Source organism: Cavia porcellus, unplaced genomic scaffold, assembly GCF_034190915.1.
Source record: "Cavia porcellus strain 051 isolate PalLab524CR breed Dunkin Hartley unplaced genomic scaffold, mCavPor4.1 scaffold_9, whole genome shotgun sequence".
NCBI lineage: Eukaryota > Metazoa > Chordata > Mammalia > Rodentia > Caviidae > Cavia > Cavia porcellus.
In genome coordinates this window covers 68,799,659-68,805,658 of record NW_026947492.1, presented here as the reverse complement: position 1 = coordinate 68,805,658, position 6,000 = coordinate 68,799,659, and the positions used below count along the sequence as shown (strand labels likewise).

Genomic DNA, 6,000 nt, shown 5'->3' with positions numbered 1-6,000 from the left:
TCTCTCCGTCTCTCTCTCTCAATTTGTACCAATCATCAAACTCACTACCTCATACTTACCACACACGTGTTTGAGCTACTGAGCTAAATCCCTGGCCCTGCCTCTGATCTCTTTTCAAACAAGTCTTCAACTTTTTATTGCTTCCCTTGAAATCTACCTGCTCATCTTTTCTCACTGCTTTCAACAAACTATAATAGATTTCCAGGATTTTGTGCAATTTTACACCAAGATGTTAGAAATTCTGTTTAAAAAACAGAGGCACTCCAAAACCAATACCATTACATATTTTACTTTCTTAATCCCTCAGCCTCTTGTCATCCTCTTAGGGAAAAACAGTAGTTTGACTTTATCCTGAATCTGCTTGGTCTTCACTCCATAAATGACTGGATTGATCGCCGGAGGGATGGACACATAAAGGTTAGCAAAAAGAATGTGGAAAGAGTGAGGAATATTATGACCAAAACGATGTGCAAGGACTGAGAATATGGCAGGTGAATAGAATATAAGAATGGCACAAACATGACAACCACATGTGCTGAGGGCTTTCTGTCAAGCAGCCTGAGATGAAAGATTAAACACATCACGAAGGATAAGAACATAGGAGATTTCAATGAGGATCAGATCTGAAGTGACAGTTAGTATAGGCACAGCAAAGCCATACCAGATATTGATGGAAATATCTGCACAGGCCAGCCTGGCAATATCTATGTGCTCGCAATATGTGTGGGGAATGATAAATGTTCTGCAGAATGGTAGTCGTTTCAATAGGAACACACATGGGAAGATGATACAAAAGCTCCTGCAGATTATACCCATCATAATCTTCATGATAATATGATATGTCAGAATAGAGGTATATCTTAGGGGAAAGCAAATAGCAACATAGCGATCAAATGCCATGGCCAGCAGTATAGCAGAATCCATGGCAAAGCTAGAGTGCAGAAAAAACATCTGAGTAAGACATCGGGAAATGTGATCTCCTGAGGACCCAGCCAGAAGATATTACAGGTTTTTGGTACACATGTGTTAGACAGGATAAGATCTGTGGCAGCCAGCATGGAGGGGAAAAAGAACATGGGCTCGTGAAGGCTACGATTCTTGAAAATAAGGCAGAGAAGAACACTATTCCCTGTGAGGGCCGCAAGGTAGATAATAAAGAAGGGAATCCCGACCCACGTGTGAAACTGCTCCAGCCCTGGGATTCCCATTAGGATGAAGGGGCCAGGATTGAAGCTGCTCACGTTGAAAGTGGCGATGATGGCCATGGTTGGGTGAATCTCATAAACTGAAAGCAAAAATTTCATGACTGATTGTTAGTCATTCACAGGCATCCACATCTGAACCTTCTTCAATATGATTCTCTTTCTTTCAGTTTTGTAGGGAATGATCAATCATGCCCCATCTCTTTTATTTCCTAAGCAACAGCTGCCAAATTTTCAGTCATAATTTTAAAATCTAATAACAGTATTATTGTAATATTGTCCTAGAGACAATGACATAACTCAATCCCAGTCCTGCTTACCTAACAACAACCCATGAAGCTTTCTAAGATAATGTGTGCATGAAATGATATTAAAGAGAGATCTACTTAGCTAGAAGTTAAGAATTTGGGCCAAAATTCAATTTGAAACACCAACCCAGGGCAAGTTGTAGTAAGTACTGTGTAGAATCACAAGGAACTTCACAAATGAGGCTCAACTAACACCTGAGCTCATCCTGTGGTCTCTTTTCTTTCTTTCTCCACCCTTCGTATTAATGGTCTGCTTATTTCTCAGTATCATTATGGAAAAGTTTACCAAAACCAGCAAAAGTGGGAAATTAGCACGTTGTCTACCCACCTTTGAAGTTTTAAACACAATAAAATGTTCCATAGCTCTGCATTGCCATTCTTCATGGGTACATTTTCAAACAGTACATTTTCTTTAATCTGTTAGTAGTATTTTTATATATGATCACACTACTTTTGATCACAAAGTCCTGATTTTTTACTTTAGAAGATATTTAATTCTCCTTTATTTTCTGATCTACTTGATTACTGGGGACAATTCTCCTCTCCTAAGACTGGGGATAATTCCATAGTGTTATGAAATTATCCTACACCTGTACATGCTCAGTGCCCCTCAATGCTTAGCTAAACACAAGAAATGTCTTTCAGTAATGTCTTGCTCATGAAATAGAATAATTCATTGCCTATCCTTTTCTCTGTTTTTATGCTGAGTATAACAATATGAATATGAATATGCCCTCTGCATCCTTAAATGAATGAGTGTGAATTGCCAAAAATTAGCCATGGAATAATATCCTAAGACCTATTCCAGAATGCAACTGTTCTTTACTACAATTCCATGCCACACCATGGTATTAGACATCTTGGCACTTGTCCAGCCCTCCAAAAGAAAAGACACTCTCACAAATCCTTCATAAATACAAACCTATGCTTGCACATATTAGACATCCTAAAGTCTCTGAGCTGACACAACTAGTCCTGAGTATAGCAATACTACCTTTTATCTTTCATATATCTTATATCATTAGAGTTAGAAATTTTGACCCCCCCAACCCCCCCAAAAAAACGAAATAATGTGAGAAGTGACATAGAAAGCATTCAAAATTAAGCTCCCAGCTCTTTTACACTATTATTTTACATGAGTACATTACAAAACTATGTTCAATATTCTAATCTTGTCTTTCCTGTTTTCTGGAGTCCACCCTTACACATCTCTTTCTTTCCTCCCTCCATCACTTCTATTTCTCATGAGCTGTGTTCACCACTATTTTTATGTCCTCTACTAGCTCCACACTACTCACCATCAGTTGATACCTTGGAATTCCTGGTCCTGGCACTGTTTTTTTACAAAGGCAGGGTGAAGAACACAAGGTGCAGAAAAACAGCAGGCAAGAGAAAGACCAAAACACTGGAAGAGCAACCTGAATGTCAAGAAGGAAGGACACAGTGATAAAAGGGAAAAACATGGGATCACGCTCACAATAGCAAAGAACAAACACAGAGCTTGGAGACATTGAAAATATATAACCCTCGATTTCTCAGTGGATTAAAGCAAGTTAAAACAGAGGACCTCTGAGCCAGGGAGACCAGGTCCCAGCACACTAAGATATTGTAGGCTAGGAGGAAAGATTCAACAAAATGAATAGTTTTCTAACTTAACAAAATAGTGTTCATCTCCAATTAATAGTGACAGGTATTTTAGCATCTAAGAAAGTAGCATAAGGACAAAAATGTGGATTACATCTCCCCTTTACTTTCCAACATTCATAGCAAACATTCCTATAATGAAAGACAAATTGACCAGAGAAAAGCATAAGAAGTTTATTTAATCAAAGTTTTAGTTCACTCAGTAGACTTTAAAAATGAAGACCCAAATACTCAGGGAAAACTATATTTTGTACTTAGGTTTAGTGAAGAATGGACAATCATGTATAAACGTCATTGAACAAAAAAGGTATGATCTAATAATATTAAGTAGAGGGAGTGGCTATGTTCTCACATGTTCCTTGGTCGCTTGGTTTAGCATTTCTTTACCTCTTGGAATGAGGTTGGTCCCTTTACAAATGAAGACTCTATGGCTTATTTCAAAAGACCTCACTATGTTCCATGGCCTTCACTGGGAGAGTGTCCTAGTCCCTGAGACCTGCCCTAAGGAAGTATTCTAGTTTCTATGCCATCATTGTGATAATAAACAGGGAAAGGAGAAAGAGAGAGAGAGAGTTGTATTTGTTTCAAAGTACACAACTTGCTACGGGTTGTACTTTTCAATGTCAGTTATGCTTCAGTTTCTAAGGGCCTTCTTCTAGTCTGACCAGCAACTTGTGAAAGAAACTCCATAAGAGTTAGAGCTATTGTGTTGTGTGGTCCGGTCTAGAATTCCTAAAATTCCTTGTATAGGAACCTTTTTATCTTCTGAATCCTTGGCAGAAACTGTATCGTAATGAGTGACTATCAATGCTTGTTGAATAGAAATAAATTTGTTCTATTTTTAGGTGACAAAGCTCTGGAGAAATTTTCACTATAACTGACATATATGCAGTTATAAAGAGGCTGTTCTATTCAATGATTTTTTTCATGGCCAGGCTTGCTTGATATTCTTTTGATCTTCCCATAGAGGTCCATTATTTAGAGTATGTTATATAGAGTACTACTAATTTATTTGTGTAGGGTAGGTCTCTAAAACAACATACATGTGAGTATAAAAATCACAGATAACCTACCTGGATGTTTTATCTAATTCTTTCAACAGTAAAATGTTCCATAAAACCAGCCAGTCATGGAGGGGCATGCCTATAATCCCAGCACTCAGGAAGCTCAGGCAGGAAGATCATTGAGAGTTCAAGACCAGCCTTGGCTTTAAAGTGAGCTCATGGTTAACCTGAACAGCATAGTGAGACCGTGTCTGAAAAAGACCAAAAAAAAAAAAATTCCACAAGACCTTCCATTCATCCAATGATGAAGTCAACTTTCTGATGCTAGTGACCAAAAATCAGAATTTACTCATTGTTCATCTCATTCCTTCGTTCATACTGAAACAAAGCATGTAAGTCTTCTAGGAATCAAATGGCATGCTTATTAAAGAGGTGTAACAATTTGAAAATATGTGTCTTAAGCACATATTGCAAAGAACTGGTGGTGAAACAATTATCACCTGGACTATAGAGAAAATAAGTCTTCATGATTTCTTCCAATTCCTCTGTTTAGGCTAAATCCAGGTAGATTCTCACCAGGCATAATAAAAATTCATTTTTAACTAAAACTCTTTCCAGTTATTCAGTAAATGTTTACCAAGGGCCAGGGATATGGCTCAGTGACACAGTGGTTGCTTGGCAAGGCAGAGGTTCTAAATTCAATTCAAAAGAAAAAAATTGTCACTTTTTTCAAAAGAAAAAAAATTGTCACTCTTGTTTTGATTGCCAGTACCAAAAAAATTTATTGAGTATGTATTACATTGAGACTGAATGCTAGGATCCTTGTTGAAATGGGAGCAAAGATAAATAAAATAGACACTAATCCAGTGACTTAATAGAGAGAAGGCAAAGATACTTTAAAAATTAAATATATAAGCAACGATCCCATCAAAGATATGATGAATCTTGAAATTACAAGTACTTATACTATCACAATATATATGAGACAATAATTTAGAATACAAGATTAAAGAAGGAGTATCTCAGGAAAGAGACTTAATTGAGGCCTAAATAGGAGTTGCCTAGCAAATAATAGTGAAAGATAAAATGTAACATTTCATGTACTGAGGAAGCTGAAACAAGGCGTGTATAGTGACTATATGATATTAACTCATTAACAGTTGTAGGGCCTGGGAATATAGTTCAGCAGCTTAAGCAACTGCCAGGCAAGCACAAGATCCTGAGTTCAATTCCTTGTTAAAAATAATAAGAATAATAGTTATTATATATATATATATATATATATATATGCATCTTCCTGCCCTGTGAAGTCATTTTTACCAATTCTCTAGAATACTGAGCGAATTTAGTAAAATTCTGTAAATACGTTTTTTAACTGAGTGTATAAGAAAGAAAGGAGAACTTAGGACATAAACAAAATGTGGCTAAAATCATGTACAATGGACTCTTAGCTGGTTAGAGAAGGAAGAAAAGAGAGTTTGAATGTAGCGTCTCAGTGGAAAAAATTTCTGATGAGGTATCAATATGCATGACACATTTTTTGAGGGTACATTCCAAGCCAGGTATTTTCATTGGACAGACTGTAGGAAGACGAAAATGATAAGTTTTAGCCTTCAAAAAGCACATAAAATAGTTGTTGGATAAATAAACATAAATAAATGTGATCATTTTTAGCATTGGCATAAAGAAAGCAGCCACTGTGTCTCTTCTGAGCTTCTAAAGTGCAGTGCTACAGAAAACAAAGACAATATCAACACACAAGCACACAGACACACATAAAATCTCATATCAGAATGCTAAGTTCAGTTTTTACTTTCTTATTCAAAGATGCTTGGTCTTTTG

The 6,000-nt window shown here is 36.8% G+C and overlaps 1 pseudogene; it reads right to left on the bottom strand.

Moving 5' to 3' along the window:
• Positions 1-303: 303 nt before the first annotated feature.
• Positions 304-1,265, bottom strand: LOC100713814 (olfactory receptor 52H1-like; annotated as a pseudogene).
• Between the last annotated feature and the right edge of the window lie 4,735 nt (positions 1,266-6,000).